General features: G+C 41.8%; 1 protein-coding gene and 1 long non-coding RNA gene across 7 annotated transcripts in view; one reads left to right on the top strand and one right to left on the bottom strand.

Moving 5' to 3' along the window:
• The window catches only part of ARHGAP26 (Rho GTPase activating protein 26), a 462,881-nt gene that overhangs the window by 66,699 nt on the left and 373,671 nt on the right, over window positions 1–22,511 (bottom strand). The window lies entirely within an intron of this gene.
• On the top strand, window positions 3,027–22,304 carry LOC116562973. The gene is made up of 3 exons (XR_004274298.1): window positions 3,027–3,039; window positions 16,369–16,374; window positions 22,146–22,304. It is a non-coding gene; the product is annotated as an uncharacterized LOC116562973 (long non-coding RNA).

Here is a 22,511-nt window from a genome sequence, read left to right as displayed (position 1 = left end):
AAAAAAAAAAGAGTAAAAGATCCCCACATTCCTGGATTTTGTTTGGTTATCAACCATGCTTAGAGAACAGCTGTCACCAGATACCTGGCACGTGTCACCCAATTGTGCTATAAACACACACGTACATGTCCAGAATTTGTCAGTATACAAAGACTTGAAATAACAAATGCCTGTACTTAGTAAAGGCTTGCCACTCTTGAAAATGCTGCCTCAGTTTTAGCTGCAATAGGAGACAAGTATGTATATGATGCTTGCCTGCACAGATTTTGAGATGGATATCGCACCCTCGCTATGAAGCCATCACTTAATAAATGTATTAAAACCAGTCTAGCCCTTGGGGCATAATTATACCTGGATCCCAAGAAACAAAAGGAAGGAAATGCAAAAAAGGAAGAGGAAGTTCAATTCCCAAATTGCAAACCTAACAGTAAATTGGAAATGCGATCGGTAGATGCTGGGATTGTGCCTACACCAGAGATAAATACTGGGCTTGCAAACATCCTGCTACCACCTCTTCAATTTGGAAGACAATGTAGTGACAACCAGATGGTCAACTCTTGAGGGAAAGTTTTTAGTTTTGTTTTTAATGGCAGAAATGGGCAAATGTGGGAAGAAATCTCACAAGTATGGGAAAAAAATAGCTTACCTGAGACTGGAGAGTTATGGAATGCTTAAGGAGAGACAACACCTTTGGCAACATATTTAAACTTTAAAGAGTTGGCTTGAAAAAAGTTTGAAACTTGGGAAGTAATGAGGTATCCCATAAAACCTTATTCCCCTCCCCTTTCTTCCTTGTGATGGGAGTACACAGCAACTGCCTCCCAGCAAAGGAATGGCTATATGAGTATATAGCCAATGGATTACTGAGTATCTGTCAAATCTCAAAATCTCAAGTGTGGCTCTTATCTGGGGCTACAAACCATGGCCAGGAGTAAGGGACTAGTCCTCAAGATGATGGAAGACTTGTTGGCTAGAGGGTCACACAGGCCTCAGCTAAAATTCCAGTTCCGCTGCATTCCAGTTCCGATGCTTTCCACTTCTGTGACCTTGGGGAAGTCACTCCATCCCTCTGAAACCCAGTTTCCCTATCTGTAAGATGGGAATATTGATAGTGGTTGTTCATCTAACTGGGCTGATAGATTAGATAATGTATGTAAAAGCCCTAGGCTAGGGCCTGGCAACAGCAGATGATCAATAAACGTTTCTCTCATTTTTTTTCCTCCTTGGAATCCCCATTTTTATCCTTTATGTTCTCTGTCCTTTATTACAACTCATTTCAAGGATTTCCTGCTCTTTCTTCCCCCTCTCTTTTTCTCTTAAACTCTGGTCTGCTCACCTCTGTTTTTAGGTACTGACTCTCTGTTTCCTATTCTCTCATGTTCTTGTTATCTCCACAAAGAACCCCAGCATCTGAAACTTGAGGGGTACCAGAGAATGGAGGGGAAGAAAATGAAGAAACATGACTGGGCTGCTTCAGTCTCTTTGCTGATACGCCCCACTTCAGTAGCTTGCCAATACCCCAACCACTGCCCATGAAGACAACTGAACAGAGTGGTTGTGGGTGGGGCAGTACTAGAACCGAATTGCCTGGGTTCAAATCCCACCTCTACCCTCAGTTAAGTCAGGTAATCTCTCTGTGCCTGCATCCTCATGTGTAAACTGTGGAGTACAACAGTACCTCCAGAATTATATTGATTTTAATAAGTACATACGTGTAAAGTGCCTGGCACACTGGGGCTTTATTAATGTGAGTTATCATTGTCATCACAACCATTATCATCATCATAGCTCATGGAGACTTCATTTCAACCTTTGAGAGCAAAATTTTTTCTCGGGATATGAACCAGGTACTGGAATATCAAACTGAGGTGGAATTTTCTAGCCGCTCAATGTGATTCCTGGCAGAAGAATCCGTTCTTATCCAAACTCAGGTTTTCGACAATGTCACCACAAGTTGGAGACTTTCATGAAGCTCGTGAGCTGGATGCTGGCTGCCCCATTGTTTCTGGCAGGCCACCAGAAGATGCCACCACCGGTGGCTTGTGTTTGAGGAGCTCTCAGAGCTGCTGAGCCACTGTTTTTGCATGTTCATGGCTCTCAAAGAAGAGAAGGGGCCCCTCCCTTTCAGATTATTTTTCTTCTGTTTAATCACATTCTAAGATGCATTTTGGACAACACTGTCATTAAAATGAATGGAGGCCAACCCCAGCACACCGGTGTTTGCCATATGTTCTCTAATGACCTGTAATGGGCACTGATAATGAAAGCCTTTTCCCAGAAATTTGTTTTTTAAATGAATCAACTGTGTCCAAGGCTAAGTGGGAAGATAACATTTTCTTCATTTTAAAAAAACTATAAAATACATTACTCTTGTAGCAGGCAGTCAACTAGGAATAAAATAAATTATGCAAGAAGCATTTGGGCTGAAAAAAAGGGGATATTCTCAGAGAATATATAAGACACTACTGAGGCGAAAGAAAGCAGTACAGATTTGGATCCTAGAGTGTAAAGTCACCAAATCCTTCACTAAGTCCACATAAGAAAGGTCCAGTGTAGTGACATCTGTGGCTGTCTCTTCTCTGAGGACCACCCCTTTTCAGTTTGGAGAGTCCACGTGCCTTGGGTGTTGCTCTCTGTGAACAGGTGATTCAGGCCTAGACCAGCAGAGCTTCACCTATACCCCTGGCCATAGAGACTGGTTAAGGGATGGGGATGGGACTCAATATGGACCAACAGGAATGAGGCCAGCCTGTATTTCAAACTGCTGAGAAAGAAAGCCTCTGTCTTTCTTTTCTGCTGGGCTTAGGCTTTTTAAGAACGTAAGTCCAACTGGTGGTAACCACCCTGCGATCAAAAGGAAAGGACTTATCTAAGAGGAGACTCGGCAAAGAGGAAAGCTGAGCTGCGAGATGGCAAGAGCTGGGTTCTGATGGCAACATCTATGCCCCTGGTCCTCGCCGTACCTGAATACAGATGTTCCTGCACACTGGAAGACCAGTAAGTTCCATTTTAGCCTAACTTAGTTGGGCTAGGTTTTCTGTTACTTGCAACCAAGAACACTGATGGGTAAATCTGCTCAACCTGACATATAGGGTCTTGAATACAACAACTGTCGGTACATGTAAAAGATGTCATATTAGGGAAATTTGCACTGGTGTTCAGTTTCCAGAAATGTGAGGAAAATAGGAATAGCTCTTGTTAGAGCCCACAGAGGCCCTGGATTGGGAGAAATGCAAACATTGCAAAAGCAAAGGCCTCAATAGTCACTTAAATAGTGCATGGTGCTCTGTGACAATGTGTCAGACCATCACCACTGAACGTCTGGGATGCAGTTTCCATAGTTCACCTACAGTTTGAGAAACAGAAGGGATGCTACCCATCCAAATGAAAATAAATACCACATGTACTTTAGCAGGTTTAGCACTGTCAGTGCAGGCTAAACAAAACAGCTCTGTGTAAGGAGTAAAAACAAGCAGGAATTTTCTGCAAGTCTACATGATCACTATTTATATCTTTTCCTTATGAATCCTACCATATATCTGGTCTATCCTGATTGTTTGAGTTGCTTTACCCTCTCAGAGCCCAGAGATAGTCTCTTAGAGACACAGCCTGACTCTAAGTCAAGCAAACAGCATTTGCTAAAAGCTGAAGGTGTCAGAATGTGTCTGATGTGCTTAGTCTTGGGTTGCAACACGGAAAAGAAGAATATAGCTGATTTTTGAACTTATTTTGTTGGCTTTTTAACATTACAAAACTCAAGGCAGTTGGATGATACGGAATGTTGTAGGATCTTGTGTGACACTTAGAAATAAAAACAGGCCCTTTGTGGAAGAAAATTTGAGCTAAAAAAAAAGGAAGAAGAAGAAGAAGAGTTCCAGATGGTGAGGTCTATTTGACTATCAAGCAAAACTGTGATGAAAATAGGGAACGTCTCAAGCAAGTCAATTACATGAAATAAATTGACAGAAGATGTTCCATCGAGATCTAGTTAGTATGGAATTCTGGAATGGGAAGACAACATTACAAGGCTTCCCCAGCTTTACTGTCCAAAGAAGTAAAAAGCATATTGACACCAGAAAACAAAACAATTTTAATATTACAGATGAGAAGCACATGCTCAAAGTTAACTATGAGCAGGTCCCCACATGGGCCCTGTGTGATCCTCCCTCTGAGTCTTTTGCCACTGCTCCCTGTCCAAATCCAACCTATCCTTAAGGTGCATATTCAAATGCCAATTTGATCACAAAGCCTTCCTTAATCATCCCAGTTCAAAGTCATCTCTCCTGCCTAAGAATTCCAGCAGCATCTTATCCAGTAGCACTGAGACCATCTGATACAGGCATTTTATGTTTCTGTTATTCTCATCGTGAAGGGCACGATCCCTCTAGCTCATCTTTAATGTGCTTACATATTGAAGACATTCAGAAAAATCTGTTGAGTGACTGAAAGAGTTTAATAAGCTCAAAAAATGGGGCACAGAAAGCCCTCTCTAAGTGTTGCTTCCACTGTCTCTTGTCTGTTTCTCTTTGCACACTAGAATGGCTGCAACTGGACTTTCTCTATGTGATGGGGAACATGGCTGCTGGATATTCTGGTAGGCAGGACAGATTCTTAACCCAGCTCCAGTTAAAACAAAACAAAAATCCATGAAAATAGTACGGTTGACCTGACTTAGTCATGTGCTTGCCCCCATACTATTACCATCTCGAGGTCATAAGGAATTGTGGTACAGAATCTACATCACTGATGAACAACTCTACAAACAAATCAAATTTAATCATTTGAGCACCCCTATTTTTATTACAACCAATGAATTTTTTTATTTTTATTTTTTCAGACAGAAAAAAATACCCTGTGCTCTGTGTTGCACAGGATGGAGTACAGTATTGTGATCTCAGCTCACCGCAGCCTCTTTCTCCCTGGGTCCAAGTGATTCTCATGTCTCAGCCTCCCAAGTAGCTGGGATTACAGGTGCGTGCCACCTGGCCTGGCTAATTTATTTATTTATTTATTTATTTTTTAATTTTTTTAGTAGAGACGAAGTTTCACCATGTTGGCCAGGCTGGTCTCAAACTCCTGACTTCAAGTGATCTACCCACCTCCGCCTCCCAACATGCTGGAATTACAGGCCTGAGTCACCATGCCCGGCCAATTAATGGAAACCTTTCTAAAACATGGCACACATTTTTCTACCTTCAAAGACAGAATATATCGAATACAATTTACTTAATCGAGGAGAGAGAATTATAAAAATCAATTACTGTCTTGTGCTGTCATACAGCTGTGACCAAAGAAACTGCTGGGTGTGAAGGGTAGCTAGTTCTTTATCCAGACCTTTGTATTATTACAGTTTTTATGACTTCAGAAAAAGTTCTTCTGTACTTTGCCTCATCAGCAATTATTAACTTTTTATTCTGTGAATGTAACTACCTTTTGTGGTATGAGTGTTACTTCCAAAATACTGGATGGTGGAAAGCCAAGGAGCCAGGTTTGTTGTAATTGTGTGCAAAAGGTATGACCTGGACTTGGCAACTTTCGAACATGCTCTACCTTCAGTTCCTGCTGAAAGGTTGTGTAACCCAGTTCCCTGTGGCTACAGATAAGTAAACTGTAGAATCCCCTGCCTCAAAGTCTCCAGTCCATAGATGTTTTCCCTCAGGCCAGGTAGCAAAGAATTCAGCAAAGCAGCAGGTGAAATCCTTGTTTTGAGACAGAGTCTTGCTCTGTTGCCCAGGCTGGAGTGCAGCGGTGTGATTTTGGCTCACTGCAACCTCCACCTCCTGGGTTCAAGCGATTCTCTTGCCTCCCAAGTAGCTGGGACTACAGGCACCTGCCACCACACCCAGCTAATTTTTGTATTTTTAGTACAAATGGAGTTTCACCATATTGGCCAGGCTGATCTCGAACTCCTGACCTTGTGATCTACCTGCCTCGGCCTCCCAAAGTGCTGGGATTACAGGTGTGAGCCACCACACCTGGCCAGCAGCAGGTGAAATTCTAAAGAGAATGAGGCTATGAGAGCACTGGGGCCAATTGGGGGTCATGGCAATCCAAAACTATGGAAGCAGAAGCCATGAGGGAGAGTAAAGCCACAGGCACAGAATGGTGGGAAAGAACAAGTCAGATGGGAGCACTGAGAGGCAGCCGCTGCATGTAGAGAGGCCAACATACCAAGTAGCTGAATAGTGGTCACACAGAGTCAAAAGAGCCACTCCATTCTGGTCCCTGCCTTCCTCCAAGTGGCTCCATCTCTTTATAGTTCCTGCTTTGCTTAGACCCCAAAGCCCTAAGCAGTTTCTCCTGGATTCCTGGCCTGGGCTTCCTGCCCACAATCCCTCAGTCACCCTGACCTGAGAGTATCCAACAGGTCTAGAGGGCTGTTGAAACTGTGGGCTCTTCTGGCTACTCATACAGCTTTGGGGTTCACTGCCAGCTATATACAGGGGGTTGCTCTAGATGAGTTAGGGAAAGGGTGTGTGTTATTCTTTAACTCGGATATCACTGGAACCTGGAGAGCAGCCTCCCTTCTCTCCTTGTGTCCATCATGAAGCAGGATTCTGCACCTCAGTACAACCCTCCAAACACATTCCAAATCCCCAGTGGCTGTTAAAAGAGCGACAATGACCATAATTATGGCAGGTAACTTCTCCTGAGCCTTGATTATGAGCCAGAAGGCAAGCAAAGTGCTCTACATGAACTATTTCATTTCATCCTACCAACACTAGGAGGTAGGTACTATTATTATTTCCATTTAACAGATGAGGCTTACAGAGGGGAAGGAACTGTTCATTGCACTCAGAAATAGAAAATCAAATACTATGTGTTTTCACTTATAAGTAGGGAATAAAGAATACAAATCATGGACATAAAGATAGAAATGACAGACACTGCGGATGCCAAAAGGGGGGTGGGTTGGTGAGATGACGATTGAAGAATTACCTGTTGGGTACAATGATCATTATTTGGGTGATGGGTACATTAGAAGCCCAGTCCCCATCAGCACAGAATATACTCATGTAACGAATCTGCAGGTGTACTTCCCGAATCTAAAACAAAATTTAAAAAGGAAGTGTTCATTGTAAAACAACTAATAAAGTTGGGATGTGAACTCTGGGTAAATCTGCCCCTAGAACCCAAGTTCTTAATACTGGGGAAGACTGAATAATGAGAAAGTGGTTCTTACTGAAGTCCACATGAGGTGACATGGAGGAGGATTCACGTCAGGCACTGTGTACGAGAAACTCCATAAAACTTTCTTTCAGCTATTTCTGTTCCTCCAAAGTTCCTTCCTCGCTGGCAACATCCTCATCTCTCCTCCCTCTTTCCCATCCAGCCTCCAAAAACCGTAACCTGTATGTTCCACTGAGCAAAACCAGTGCAGGGCCTCTAGGGGTCCTGATTCTACCCTAGCTTTGCGCACTCAGGTTTCACAGCTTCAGCATGTAGCCAGGCCAGCCCCATGGTGATGTGTAAAAAAGCAACCTTGAAAGCATCATATCCTCTCCAGAGAAACGGAGCCATCTTTCTAGTTCAGCACATAGGCCAGCTCAGCTGAGCAGAGATGGTGTTTTCTTTCTCTTACTCACTACAAATTCTTGGATTTCTATATGAATCTTAAGTGAAACATAGGGCTATGCAGCATACTAATGGGGTTCTACATGAAATCACATTACTCTTGTGTTTTGGGGGCCCAACACAATTCCTGAATCTAAAATAAATTTTAAAAAGGAAGTGTTCTTTTTTAAAACAGGTGGTGTTATACTCCAAAGGGAAACATTAGATGAAATGTTTATGTATATAATCTGATTATATATTCAGATTCTAGATGAGGGTCTTAGGTTTCTGTTGAATATTTTTGCACATAGAGACCTAATTCTTCCTGAGGTGTGCCAAGGCCAGTGGGTTACACTGGGAACTTGCTTATACAAGGTGAATCAAAAATGATGACTAAGGCAGAAAGCTGGCTCTGGGTTTCAACAGAAACATTCGGGTTGTGGCTAATAGAGCTCTCTATGCTCCAATTCAGAGCTAGCTATAGTCAAAATATCAATTCAAGTTTTATTAACCCTCCCAATGTATTGCCACTGGAATTGGCATACAATTGAAAAGAAGAAACTCCTAGTACTGGAAGAGTGGAAAAATCACCCATGGATGCAAAGACAAATACAGCAAAAAGAGTCTCTTTGAAATGATGAACCAGGGTGCTTGCTTGTGGGCATCCAACCTAATTGATTCACGCTGAAATTAAAGGCAGAACTTAATAACTTACTAACTGGTGTGTAAGGAAGAGGAAATTTAATTTAGAATTTTCTTATAGACGAAGAACCAGAAAAAAGGGCCCTCACATTTATTCAGAGATTTGGATATTGCATGAAAATTTAACAGCAAAACTTCCCCTGACCCATAGCAAGGCATAGTCTCGCTTCACTTATTTTTTCCTGGTTGCACCGATTCAGGGTTTAAAGAACTACTCATTCTCAAAACTTTCCTTTTCCATATAAGGTCAGAAAGCAATCCTTCAGGATACTAATTAAATTTTATTTTAATAAGATATTTGGTATAGTAGATTATATAAGAAATTGTTACAAATTTTTACCATTACAAATATTAGTGAACTGCTAGTTGTTTGGGAGGAAAAAAAAGAAGAAATACGTCGTAAGAATAAAGTCTTTTGTTGTAGGGGGTGGACTTCAAAAACGCAACATATGCAAATGATCAATTTGCAGCTTTTCATTTTTTTGATATTTTTTCCTTTCTACAGAAGTCCAAATTTTAAGATTTAAAAAAAAAATCTAAAATGTTAGGGCCACAAAGTCCTCAGTGGGAAAAAAAAAATATTTGGGACATAGCTTGGTAGAGTCTGAGAGGTATGAACTCTCCTGGGGAACAGGAGAAAAAAGTTGCATCACAAAACTAGAACTCCAGCTGGGCACAATGGCTCAGGCCTGTAATCCCAGCACTTTGGGAGGCAGAGGTGAGTGGATCGCCTGTGGTCAGGAGTTCAAGACCAGTTTGGCCAACATGGTGAAACCCCATCTCTACTAAAAATACAAAAATTAGCTGGGAGTAGTGGGGCACACCTGTAATCCCAGCTACTTGGGAGGCTGAAGCAGGAGAATTGCTTGAACCCGGGAGGCAGAGGTTGCAGTGAGCCAAGATTACATCACTGCACTCCAGCCTGAGCAAAGGAGTGAGACTCCGTCTTAAAAACAACAACAACAACAATAAAAACCAAACAAACAAACAAATAAAAAAACAAACTAGAAACCCTAAGTCCTTCTACCCAACTTACGGCAATAAGACCAAGGCAGATAAGGAAATTACATACTTCAAAGCAGAATCAAACTAGGGAAATTATTGGAAACACTGCCTACAATTGCAAAGATACTTCATTCAACCATAAATATTTTTGAGTAAATGACCCAGCTGCTCACTTAACTACTTAAAATCTGTCTTGCATTGGCAGCAATGCTCCCTGACATATGTAGATCTGATCTTCCCCATCTGAGCAGCAGCAAGGAGAGTATATTTTAGTCTCTTCCATAGTGCCTGGAATAGTGTCTTTTTCTTTTTGAGATGGGGTCTTACTGTGCCACCCAGGGCTGCAGTGTAGTGGTGCAATCACGGCTCATGGCAGCCTTGACCTCTTGAACTCAAATGATCCTCCCCTCAGCCTCTCCTCAGGTCCCAAGTAGCTAGAACCACAGGCATGCACCACCATATTGAGGTAATTTTTAATTTTTTTTTTTGTAGAGATGGTATGTCATGTTGTCCAGGCTGATCTTAAACTCCTGGGCTCAAGTGATCTTTCTGCCTCAGCTTCCCAAAGTGCTGAGGTTACAGATGTGGGCCACTGCATCCTGAATAATGTCTTAAACAGTAAGTGTTCAATAAGTGTTTGCTCACTGACTAGGAAGGGACTGTCTGTCAGAGCTGGCCAATTGTGGATACTGATATTAATGAATGCTCTGGAGTGTAGTTAGGCCATAGTAGCAAATATTCAAGAGGCGGTGCCATACTCAAAAGGGCAACATTAGATGAAAATAAGTCTGTGTTCCATTGAGGCTGAAGGGGAAAGAGGAAAGTAAGGGTAGTTGATGAGTGTTTATCTCCTAATATGAAATGTTTGTAGTCTTCTCTTGGGATAGTGCAGAGTCTGACTGCTGTCTGAGACAATCACCTTGGCCACAGCCATCAGTGACATGTAGATCTTGTCTCTACTAGATTAGCATGTCCAGGATTCCCATGACTCCACTTCTTGATTTCTGATTTCTTGCCAGTTTATTTTCACTGTGACAACTGAACATTGTAAGTCCTGCCACGGAATGACTAAGGATGTATTTCCTCTAATTCTATTTCCACACAAAGGATCAAGAGAAAAATGGGAAAGAAGATTACGTGTGTGTGTGCGTGTGTGTGTGTGTGTGTGTGTGTGTGTGTTTGGAAGTAGTGTGTCTGTTTCTCCTCCAATAGAACCAGAGAGTTATATGGAGCTCCTGCAATGAGGTCTATGCCATAATGCACAGTACATGGACGCTACAGGGGATGCAGGCTTCCCCCGAGACAGAGTGGAAGCCAACAGATTCATTTGAAGAATTCTCTCTGGTGCTTCAGCTTTTGATTGACCAACTTTCCAGCAGTATTGTGTCAAAGTGTCGAAGTGCTGGAGTTAGTGTCTTTACTCATCTTTGTCTGTGATGTCTGATATGATGACAGACTTGCCAATTTCATTCTCCCTTTCTATCTCCAGAGCCGTCATCCTTAAATTCTAGTCTGCAAGTTTCACCTACCTAAGTTTTCTAAGGTTTTCAGTAAAGTGGTAAACAAAATAGACTAAACAGGTTTTCCAATTTGCTCAAAACACAGAATTTCTATCTCACTGCTTTAGTAACTAAAAAACAAAACAAAAAGCCTGTTTTCAGTGAGCATAATCACAAACAATATCACTTCTACTCTTACAATAGAAGCTGAAAAGGATTATAAAATTACTAAAATGTCCCCATTTTCATTAGCACAAAGCAGGTGATCTTACTGTCCTGCAAGCAGGGGATGGTGACAAATACGGGTGATTTAAGCAGTATGACTGAGGTTACCAGGGCAACTGCTAATAATTATTGAGTAACTCTAGTATACATCCATAAAGGTCAGTAGTTAAGGTTCCTCCATTACATATTCTACTTTCAAATGGAGCTTTCAAAGGAAATTGGGTAGAGAGCAGATGGAGAATGACAGATGAAGATCAGGTGAAAGAACTATATATAGCTCAACATAATTGAACTACTTATACTTCACATGTTGGTTGGGATGTTGGAGGAGTTGTTCAGGAGTAGCTTCTCAATGTTAAAGCTGACTTTCTGGTTTCTTAAGTTAGGGCTCCCTAATTTTAATAAGAAATGTAAGGCTGGGCTCAGTGGCTCAGGCCTGTAATCCTAGCACTTTGGGAAGCCAAGGCAGGTGGATCACCTGAGGTCAGGAGTTTGAGACTAACCTGGCCAACGTGGTAAAACCTCATCTCTACTAAAATTACAAAAATTAGCTGAGCATGGTACCACATGCCTGCAATCTCAGCTACTTGGGAGGCTGAGGCATGAGAATCACTTGAAACCAGGGGGCGGAGGTTGCAGTGAGCTGAGATTGTGCCACTTCACTCCAGCCTGGGCAACAGGGTAAGACTCCATCTCCAAAAAAAAAAAGAAAAAAAGAAATCTGAAATAGCCCAGAGACAAGAGTCTAACTGGTTCTACTCAGCTCTTGATCGAGAGCTCAATTAACTCCATAGATGATTTCTTCTGCTGTGCCAAGAGTTAACACTTACTAAACTGACATGGAGCCCTGGACAGGCCAGCCTGGAGAGAACGAACCATTTGGTCATTGAAGGAATGATTCAATGGCCTTAATTTCATTTTCACTTAAAACATACCAGCCCAAGCACAATGACTCACACCTGTAATCTCAGTGCTTTGGGAAGCTGAGGTGGGAGGATCTCTTGCATGCAGGAACTTAGACCAGCCTGGGCAATACAGCAAGATCCCATCTCTTAAAAAAAATTAGCCAGGTATGGTGGCACGTGCCTGGGACTATCCAGCTACACAGGAGCTAAGGTGGGAGGATCAACTGAGCCTGGGAAATCGAGGCAGCAGTGAGCTGTGATTGCACCACTGAACTCAGCCTGGGCAACAGAGTGAGACCCTGTCTAAAAAGAAAAAAAGAAAGAAATTAAAGAAAGGAAAAATGAAGCCACACCAAAAGCAACAACTTCTTGGTACAGGCCTTATTCTTCTGTCAAATAGCATCTCATTTAGATTCCTAGTTATTGAGGTAATACAAAAAATTTTAAGGTTAAAAAGAAAAATATTTTCTCACAAAGACATGCTCCAAAGCTTTAAGAGAATGAATGGTCATTTCAAAACTAAGCAAATGTATTTCTGAGTTTTTCAAGCTAAACAATCAATGCATGCACATGTAAAAAAAAAAAAAATCCCACACTACAAGAGGGCAGCATAAAAGTCAGTGTTCCTTCCACCACAGACCACCATCCCATCTGCTGCTTTCAGAGAAAACCACACGATTCATTCCCTGTATCTTCTTGGAAATATTAGACATTACACCCACCTGTGTATGTCTCTACTCCTGGATTCTTACATAAAATAGTATCATATAATATACACTGATAGTTTTCAAATCTAGCTGCATATCAAAATCACTTGGGAGGCTTAAGAAACATATCAAAACTCAGACCAAACAATCAACGCATACACACGTTTAAAAAAAAAAAAGAAAAGAAAAAAAAAATACCACACTACAAGAGGGTAGTGTTAAAATGAAAAGTCAGTGTTCCTTCCACAACAGACCACCATCCCCATCTGCCTCCTTCAGAGAAAACCACACAGATTCATTCCCCTGTATCTTCCTAGAAATATTACAGACATTACACCCACCTGTGTGTGTCTATACCCCTGGATTCTTACATAAAATAATATCATATAATGTACACCAATGGTTTTCAAATCTAGCTGCATATCAAAATCACTTGGGAGGCTTAAGACATATACCAAAACTCACACCCTATATCAGATCAGTTAACTCTGAAGCTCCAGGGAAGGGGCCTAGGTGTGAGTATTTTTTATTTTAGGCTTCCCAGGTGGTGCTAATGTGCCATCTGAACTGACAGCCACCGTTGCACACTGTTCTGCACCTCTTTTTCCCCCTTAATATGCCTTTGAAGGGAACTCTAGAACAGCACATACAGAACTACCTAATTCCTCTGTTGTTCTGGATATACTCAACTCTACCATCTATTTAGGCTATCCTTTATTGATAGCGATTCCTGCTACTTCCACTCTTTGGACAGCATTCATTTGCCTCTCTAGAGGCAATCTTCATCCTGATTTCTTCTCTGGGATCCAACCAGCATGGATTTCATCAACAGGGCTTCTGCAACCTCTGGCTTCCTATTGGGTTCACCAATGAGGAGCTCTTTAGAGTAGCAGAGGGAAGGAGAGGGCCAAGGCACTTATTCCATTTCCGAAAGGTCTGGCTGTGTCCCTTGACCAAAGGTCACTGTTCCTGTCAAGGCACCAACTTGTATATCCCTCTGGGTTTTGGTACCACTTTCCTCTCACATCCTCTTAGCTAAGGGTGGTGACTGGGCAGCAGCTGCTAGCCCTGGCTTACTGTAGCACCTCTTGTAATTCCTGGGCGCCATCTCTTATGTAAATAAACCCTCCCTGAGAGATATTATTTTGACTGCACCAAAGTTTCTTCTTAGGATCCTAATACATCATCCTTGTATGAACACCTTTGCCTTTATTTACTTGTGGACAATACATCTTGGTTTTCTCTGAAGACAAGGCTTCTCCTGTACAGGGAAACAAGAGATAATAATGTAGTCTTACTGCAGCTTTTTTATGCCTTTTCTGCGTATTTTTGACAACAGCCAGGGAATAGTCCCATCACCACCTGGCTCCAATTTGGAAAGAATATTAGAAGGAACATTAAAGCAATGTCTTAGTGAGAGCCTCACTGCTTCCCTGTGAAGAAAAGTGATAGACACTAGAAGAGAATTTGATAGTGCAAATATAGTGAATGACTAAGACACTACATTTCAAGATATTTTTTTTTTCAGAAGCTGTTTTCCTTTTTGCCACAATGATGGTCAAATCAACAGAGTCCTAGGCTGGAGAGAAATTCCTGAGGCTAAACTTTTCCCCAGCAGAAAGTGGAGATTGCAATTAGTTTCTAGTCTAATTACCATGATTTCCAGTTGGTTCCAACCAATGGAGGAACAGTAAGGTAGGCGGCTTTGACCAACACTCTCTGTGTAGTCAAATGCTTGTCTTAGAAGACGAGTACTTCTGTTGATTTCAATGTATTTTATTATTTATAGTTAATTTAATTTGGGGTATTTTAAGTCATTTAAAAAATTATATCAATATTTTTAATCTGGGTTGCTTTGTATTACATCAGGATCAAACAAATAAACAACAACCAAAAATAAAAAACAACCAAAAAAAAAAAAAAACATTGAGTGTCCATCTACTGCCACCACAGAAAGAAATCAATACTAGGGGTTTATTCCTTGGTAAAGGGGAGCGGTCTGAGAGCAAATAATAGTAAGAAATAAAGATAGTAGCAGAAACCAATTTTTATTGATTGGTTACTCTGAACAAGGCCATTTACTAAATAAAAATAGTAGTAGAAACCAATTTTTATAGATTGGTTACTCTGAACAAGGCCATTTACTAAGGGTTAGGAAGGCGCTATCTTATAACAACCTTGAATATTGGTATTATTATTATTATTACCATTTCACAGAAGAGGTTTAGTTCAGAGATAGCAAATAACTTTCCCCTGTTACACAGGAAATGGCAGAGCTGAGGCTTGACCCTGGTAGATCCATAATCAGGCCACACAGGCTTTGCCCTGCCCCCGATTCTAAAGCTTACCAAAGCTTTTCACATGATATAACCCATTTCAGTCTTCAGATAGCTATTCGTGGCAATACACTTATGTGTAAACAAAAACTCAGTTCTCTGGAAGGATCTCTATCATAATAATGGCATCCATTATGAGAAATACATTTCCCCACTCAAAAGTAGAGTGTTGATTTAGAATTGCATTTCCCAAACCATGGAATGCTGTTTCAAGAGGCTTAAGAGAATTCTGTAGAAATCATGTACTATGGTCAATATATTCAGGAAATGTAGCATAACAGATGCCCTTTCATGATGGACATATTAAAGGCTCAGAAGTTCTCTAGTCGATAATTTGTTGAACTGGCCAGGCATGGTGGCTCACGCCTGTAGTCCTAGAACTTTGGGAGGCTGAGACAGGCAGGTCACTTGAGGTCAGGAATTCAACACCAGCCTGGCCAGCAGGGTGAAACCCTGTCTCTACCGAAACATACAAAAATTAGCCGGGTGTCGTGGTATGCATCCGTAGTCTCAGCTACTTGGGAGGCTAAGGTGGGAGAATTGCTTGAACTCGGGATGCGGAGGTTGCAGCGAGCTGAGATTGCACCACTGATCTCCAGCCTGGGTGACAGAGTGAGACCCTGTCTCAAGGGGGAAAAAAAAAGAATCTGTTGAACTTAATCCAATGCAGCTCTTGCCTCCTTCCCTTCTTGTACTAGTTTGGGAAATGCTGATTTAGACATCTCTAATCTGTCCACATTGAGGCTCACCCATCATCTTGAGTATCACATAGCCTGGGAGCTATTTTTCTGTCAATATCAGCATCTTGATCTTTTCATGTCACACACACAATAGATAAAAAAATAAAAATATCTACTGGCTTGATTAATTGATACATCCAACCTGCCTTGATTTGTAACCAAGAGGCATGCATTGGCGAAGCAGCTGACTGGGCTTTTGGGGGGAGATTGAAAGTGCAGCGCTGGTGAGCTAATAGGTTCCTGTGAAAAGCAAACCCATCCCTCCTCAGCCGTGTAAGCTGTGACTGATCCCAAAGGCCAGGGGCAGAGCTCAGTTAAGCCCCAGTACTGTCATCACTGCACAATCAGAGGGTGCTGGTGATGACACAGGCTTGGCCTGAGAGCTTTACACGGGGGTAAGTCCTGATTTTAGTCTGGTGGAAGTCCATCAGCTTAAAGCACTAGGTCACTATGCACTATGGCTCTCAGACTTGACCATGTATCAGAATCAGCTGCAGTTTGGTAAAACACAGTTTGCAGGCCCCTTCTTCCAGAATTGCTGATCCAGTAGGTCTGGGGCAGGGCCTGAGATTCTGTAGATCTAATAGGCTCTCAGGTAACACCAATGATGCTGGTCCCATGACTGCATTCTGAGAACCAGTGCACAGAGCTAAGAGTCTGCCTTGGAAGACCAGAGTAATAGAGACCAAATGAAGCCTATGGTAGAACCTGCATGGCTTTCCAGATCCCTCATGCAGAGAAGGAGTTAAAAGCAAGATTCTAAGGCTGTTTCCAACTAGGAATGCTTTCCTAGCTAAGTAAGCATCTGCTTTCCAGATTGACTAAAAAAGGTTTCAAAAGCAGTACTTGAACTCTAATGTACTTTTAATTTACCCAGTTTAGAATCTGAATCTACCAATAAGAAATAATTCTGATCTAATCCTAAATAAGAAAAATAACACGTTAGAGTTCCTTCAATTCCCCTTACAGGCATAACAGTGCTGAAAAGCCATGCAAAATCTTAAGTCTATTTCCTTCCCAAAGATTCTACTAAAAATTTGAGATTTAAAATGTCTAACACTTACTCACACAAATAAAATAGTGTCATAAGGCATTTGAGGGCAGCTAAATTCAGAATGAAATTCAGTCATTCATACTTTTAACGAAACCCCAAGGCTTTAAGCATGTACTATATGTCAGAGCAATTTTTATAAACTGTTTTAGATTATTTAGTAAGATTTATAAGTTTATAGAAAAAATATAGACCCTTTATATGATTTTAGCTTGTACAGGAGAAAAGAACAGAACAATACATGTAAAGGAAAACATTTTTCCATTTGTGATTTCCACTCTGCTGGAAAACAGGGATGTGGCTAGGCATTCAAACAGTGCTCTGCCAGACCTCCTCCCTTACCCCCTCTGCTGACAGGCTGTAGAGATCCAAGTGCCACGGACGGGTCGCCTGGTGCTTGAGGAAGAAATCCTGCTGGGTCACCAAGTGTGAGGGCTGTCTCAAGCAATCTTCATATTTTAAAAAAGAAGAACAACCGCTAATAACCAAACACACTTATCTAATAAAAATCCGATGGGTTACCAGGCAGGAATCTCCACCCTCAACCAAGGGAAGCCCAGCTGGGCTCCTGATTGATGAGTGAGATCTTGCCTAGGGAATGGGAAAGGGGGCCATGAAGCCACTCAGAAAACAGGTCACATCAGTAACAAAGGGAAAATGTCAAGGGAACATGACCTGGTTATGGGTGGGGCTGGGGCCTCCACAGCCCAGGAGCCTGAAGTGACAGAGGGAGGGTTTCTGGCACGTCCAGGAAACAACAAGTAAGTAAGTTGGAATCGCCAACGGCACTGTGAGAGCAAGGAGAAGCAAATGAATTCTCTTGAAAACGATAAGGCGTTCAGGTTATTTCCCAAGTCGGGAAACGTCACCAAGTGTTCAGGCAAATCAGTCTGAAGAGACCTTTTCTTCTTGGAGGTGGGTGAGAAGCAGAATCCTCAATCTACAAGGAAGGATCCTTCTCCGCAGAAAGCTGATCCAACCACAGAGGAAAACTTCCTCTTTCAAAGCCCCACATTCCAAAGGATGACAAATAAAGGCAATTCTAGTAAAATCATAGCTGCCTGTTTGGGTGTAACCCTTTGGCATAAAATAGCATGGAGATGGTAAAATTATTATTATTATTATTTTAAAAATGCCATTAATTATCACTTGTCTAATGCATATTATTCATTCTGTGATTCATTTTGTCTCAATAAATAACAGCTATGCATACAGCTCTTCAGGTGCCCTGTGGGATTTAGAGGTTTCCAAATCTTCCAGGAACAGGGCGTGCCTACCCTAGCTGGTCTTGCTTTAAGGAGGGGTAGCACCTGCCTCTATAGCAGAAGTTTCTTCCTCCTCTTCACTGATAACTTAACTGAGTTATAGCTCCAGTCTCAGATTCAAGGTAGGAGGCTGGCGGGGGAAGGTGAGTGGGACAGCCTGGGACATTTCTCTGCACAGGAAAAATACATAGCATGCTGAGGGACTGGAGAGAAAGTAAGGATAGTGTATGGGGGTAGCCCTCCAAAATAGTATTAATAATTGCCACACACAGTACTAAAATATGTAAATAAAAGATGCTCTTACTTCGTTTTCATGCCACCTTTTTGAGGAGGGTACGATCACCCTATCTTACAGATGGGAAAACTGAGGTATAGAGAGCTAAAGTCATTTGCCTCCTTCCCCTCCAAGTCCCTGTCTCCTTGACTCTCCATTAGTTTTCTCCCTGGGACTTCTCAATATACTGTGTGATATACTGTGTTAAATACTGATTTATCCCCTATCTCCACCAGAATATCAAATCCATGAAAGCAGAAACTCTTTTTTTTTTTTTTTTTTAAATTTGAGACGGATTTTCACTCTTGTTACCCAGGCTGGAGTGCAATGGCATGATCTCGGCTCACCGCAACCTCCGCCTTCTGGGTTCAAGCAATTCTCCTGCCTCAGTCTCCCGAGTAGCTGGGACTACAGGCGCTCGCCACCATGCCTGGCTAATTTTTGTATTTTTAGTAAAGACAGGGTTTCACCATGTTGACTAGGATGGCCTAGATCTCTTGACCTCGTGATCCACCTGCCTCGGCCTCCCAAAGTGCTGGGATTACAGGCGTGAGCCACCGCGCCCGGTCAGAAACTCTTTTTTAAAAAATTTTCTAAGTCACTGCATCTTCAGCACTCAGAACAACTCCTGGGCCACGGTAGGATTTCCACTGATATTTATGGAATTAATGTTGACCAATTAAGCAAAAGATAAGTAAAATTTGAGAGATACCTCCGAAGGCAAATTTTCCCTGAATTTCATCAGACAGCAGCTGAATCAAACTCAGAAGGAGCCAACAATGTTTCAGAGAAACAACTCTGTCTGGAAGCAGGCCTTGTTTATCCTTTGAATTCCAGGGACTGTTCTCTGGCCATTAAGACAGGAGAGGAAGGTTGACTCTGGCAGAATCTGCAGGCGTTTGGCACATGTGTGTCTTTTAGGTCACCAGAAATAACTTGGAAATGTATGAGTGTGTGTGTTAAGAGGGAAGAACAAGAAAAATTAGTTTTATTTATGAGGCTACTGAGCAGTTAGTTATTTTTTAGGGGCGGGGACCACTCAGGCAGAGAGAACTCCAAGGTTAGGTTCCGTCACTGCGGTAATCATCCAGGCCCTCCTAGCCTTCTTTCAATCTTTCAATCTTTGTGGTCTAAAGAAGGCATTCACCTAGTAGTTTCTAATTTGGGGAAATTACTGCAGCATGCTATGTCCCTGGTGGGGCGTCCCCTGTCTTCTTTCTCGGCATTTGTTTACTTCCTCCTTTAAAATCACTCTCTCCCAGAAAGGAATTGGCATGACGCCCTACTGGTCATTGTGGAAGGAGAGAATGACTTATTTCTGCAGCCCTCCGTAAGCACCCAGTGAACGACCTTCATCCTTGGAGGTGGATCAGCCCCTTTTATTCCAGCAGAGAGTGGAGGGTGGTGGTGGTGGGCATGCTCAGGTCCAGGGATGGGTATCATCAGCCAGGCAATGTGGATGCCAGGACTAAAACCTAGGGTTTCCTGCTTTCCATTCCAATGTTTGAGCCACCTTTCTTGTTTGCCTCAGCCATTAGCTATAAATTTTGTTTCTTAAATTTCTTAGAATCTCAGTTACAAGTTGTTTTCTTTCCAAGAAGAGTCTGAAAACTGAGAGGCTAGTCTCCATGCTGCACTATGCTACAGTGAGACCTTTCCATATCTTTCTATTCATGCAGGCAGCTCAGCCCCATCCCAAGACCCCGAGGTCACAAGCTCACAGGCCTTGTGTCCATTGACTATCACTGCATATTAAATCACTTTAAACTCAGTGGGTTCCAACAACCACATTGTGATATTTATCATGAATCTATAGGTTGGCTGGGAAACTTTTGGCTGGTCTTGCCTGACTAACCCAGGTGGCTACATTCAACTGACTGGTAGTCTAGGTATTGAGCTTGGCTGAGAGAGATAGCTGTGCTTCTCTCTCCAGTATTCCCTCAACTTTAAGGAGGCTACAGCAGGCTTCTTTCTGTGTGGCTAGGTTCCAAGAGGATGAAAGAGAAAACTGTGAGGCACTGTGGCCTGGGCTCCGGAAGGCACATGATGTCATGTCCTCCACATTCTGTTGGCCAAAGTAAGTCAAGAAGTAAAGGCCAGCCTAGATTCAAGGGCTCCAGTTCTTAATGAGAGGGGTTGCAAAAATTCTGCGACCATTTTTAATCTACTTTGGGCCTACAGACATTAGCTATAAAAGTGAAGCAGGCCGGCTGTGAGATAATAGAGACCAGAGCGTATCATCTGCTACCAAGTTCCACATTAGTTTAGTGCAGCCCCCTCTTCTGACATTTCAAAAGGAGCTGGAAATCTGGATTTAAAAAGATATATTAGTGGACTTCATTTTTGCAAGCAGCTTTGGGTTTACAGAAAAATTGCGTAGAAGTTTTACACATACCCTTTCTATTTCTGTACTCTGAGTTTCCTTAATTATTAACACCCTGCATTAGCGTGGTACATTCGTTACATCTGATGAACCAATATTGATATTGGCTCATTATCATTAACTGAAAGTCCATAGTTTACATTAGCATTTAGTCTTTGTGTTCAATGGATTTTGACAAATGCATGATGTCTTGTATATATTCCATTCCAGCATCATACAGAATAGTCTCACCATGGAATAAAAATGCCCTGTGCTCCAAATACTTATCTCTGTTTCTCTCTCCCAAATCCCTGGCAACCACTGATCTTTTTATTGACTCCATAAATTTGTGTTTTCCAGAAAGCCATATAGTTGGTATTATATCATACTGTAGTAGTCTCAGACTGACTTTTTTTTTTTTTTGAAATGGAGTCTTGCTCTGTTGCCCAGGTTGGAGTGCATGATCTTGGCTCACTGCAATCTCTGCCTCCCAGGTTCAAGTGATTCTCCTGCCTCAGCCTCCTGAGCAGCTGGGACTACAGGTGTGTGCCACCACACCTGGCCAATTTTTTTTGCATTTTTAGTAGAGACGGGATTTCACCATGTTGGCCAGGCTGGTCTCAAACTCCTGCCCTCAAATGATCTGCCCACCTCAGCCTCCCAAAGTGCTGGAGAATTACAGGTGTGAGCCACTGCACCCCACCAGACTGACTTCTTTTACTTAGCAATATGCATTAGAAGTTTCCCCATGTCTTTTCATGGCTGGAGAGATAATTTTTTAAAATCATGGAATAACATACCGTTGTCTGCATGCACCATAGTTTGTTCATTCATTCGCATATACTAACAGACATCTTGGTTTTGGCAATTATGGATAAAGCTACTGACAAAATCCATGTGCAGGTTTTTGTATAGACTTACATTTCAACTCATCTGGGTAAATACCAAAGAGCATGACAGCTGGACTGTATGCTTAGAGTATGTTCGGTTTTGTGAAAGACCACCAAACTGTCTTCCAAAATGGCTGTATCATTTTGTATTCCCACCAGCAATGAGTGAGAGTTCCCCCTGCTCCACATCCTTGCCAGTGTTTGATGTTGTCAGTGTTCTAGAATTTTGGCCATTCTTGTAGGTGCGTAGTGGTATCTCACTGTTGTTTTTATTTGTATTTCCCTGAAGACATAAGATGTGAATTGTATTTTTATATGCTTACTTGACACCTGTATGTCCTTTTTGATGAGGTATTTGTTCATATTCTTTAGCTCATATTTTAATTGGGTTCTTTGTTTACTTATTATGGAATTATAAGAGTTCTTTGTATATTTTTGACACTGGTCCTTTATCAGATGTGTGTTTTGCAAATATTTTCTCCTAGTGTGGTGGCTTGTCTTTTCATTCTGGTTTTTCATAGAGCAGAAGTTTTTAGTTTAAACAAAGTCCAACTTAACAAGTTTTTATCTCACAGATTATACTTTTAGTGTTGTATCTAAAAAGTCATCATTATACCCAAGGCCACCTAGGTATCTTCTAAAAGTCTTATAGTTTTGCATTTTACACTTAGATCTATGGTCCATTTGGAATTAATTTCTGTGAAAGGTATAAGGTCTGCATCTAGATTCATTTTTGTGCATGTGGATATCCAGTTGTTCCAGCATAAAATCTGAATTTTTATGTGAGGACTCCTGTTTTTAAAGGTTCATTCAAGTCTTTTCTTGGTGGTAGTGGTACTGGAGGAATTATAGCTCCCCCTCCTCTAATACACATGTCTGCAGAATGCATTTATCCATCCTGGATAATCTCTGCCTCCTTCATCCCTCTTACCTGGAATGCTCTTCACCCATCCACCTAAGTTTTTTTCTAATGTCCACCTCACACTCTATCTACCC

This window comes from Sapajus apella, unplaced genomic scaffold (assembly GCF_009761245.1).
Source record: "Sapajus apella isolate SASKATOON/1434 unplaced genomic scaffold, GSC_monkey_1.0 scaffold1, whole genome shotgun sequence".
Lineage (NCBI taxonomy): Eukaryota > Metazoa > Chordata > Mammalia > Primates > Cebidae > Sapajus > Sapajus apella.
Note: the sequence above shows the minus strand (reverse complement) of the source record. Positions and strands in the feature narration are given on the sequence as shown.